At 36.3% G+C, this 827-nt stretch overlaps 1 long non-coding RNA gene across 1 annotated transcript; it reads left to right on the top strand.

The window, feature by feature from the left end:
* The first annotated feature begins 222 nt into the window (after positions 1 to 222).
* On the top strand, positions 223 to 827 carry LOC107682500 (uncharacterized). The gene is made up of 3 exons (XR_001633508.1): positions 223 to 296; positions 530 to 605; positions 803 to 827. It is a non-coding gene; the product is annotated as an uncharacterized LOC107682500 (long non-coding RNA).

Below are 827 nucleotides of genomic sequence, written 5' to 3'. Positions count from 1 at the left end.
AAAAAAAAAACTAATTAATCCAAAATTTTGACTGGTAGTGTAAATATCTATTTAATTAATAGTCTTATGAATAGTTTTTAAACTTTTTAATTAATTATAAAGTTAATTTATGAATTGCATATTTATGACTTGTTATTGCCAAAGGCACTGTACAGGAGTAGGTAGTTTAAAAACCTGTTTGAGCGGTGAGTGATTTGTTGTGTATTGTTTTTGTGAAGGAGGGAAAATCCCCATGATGCAGTGGTGCTTCATCCAAAGAATGCTGCACTTACCCTAGACAGCTTGCCAGAGAAGAGGTGAGCTCTGTATTTTTTAACAATCTTGTCATGCCAAATAAAAGTGCCAGCATCTATCCTCCAGAATTTGATTGATGACCCAATAATCAAGGGAGATCAGTGGTTTTCATGGTGATAGAATTTAATTTAAAATCTACATTCTGCCATAGATGTCATGTTTTGACAGCTATATGCAGTTATGTAACCAAAGTTGTCCGAAACATTTTGAAACCTCTCTTTTTTTTTTTCCCCAGCGTGATTGGCACAAGTTCACTTCGCAGAGCAGCTCAGCTGAAGAAACGATTCCCTCAACTGGAGTTTGAAAATATTGTATCCTGCCCTTTCCTTTCCTTTTGCGTCTGTGGATGTTTATATATTATAAATAGCAGGAGCTTTATCATCGATTTTGATGGACTGCCAAAGCAAGCACATATTTCCTGGGTATTTGTTACACCAGCCAGTTTCCCTATACTGTATATAGCATTTTAACGGTACTAGAGTCTTCCACCTTGACCTTACTGCTATAGAGAGGGAACCTAAACACCCGTCTGA

This window comes from Sinocyclocheilus anshuiensis, unplaced genomic scaffold (assembly GCF_001515605.1).
Source record: "Sinocyclocheilus anshuiensis isolate Anshui unplaced genomic scaffold, SAMN03320099.WGS_v1.1 C32274072, whole genome shotgun sequence".
Lineage (NCBI taxonomy): Eukaryota > Metazoa > Chordata > Actinopteri > Cypriniformes > Cyprinidae > Sinocyclocheilus > Sinocyclocheilus anshuiensis.
The sequence above is the reverse complement of the archived record's forward strand: the minus strand, read 5'-3'. Positions and strand labels throughout refer to the sequence as shown.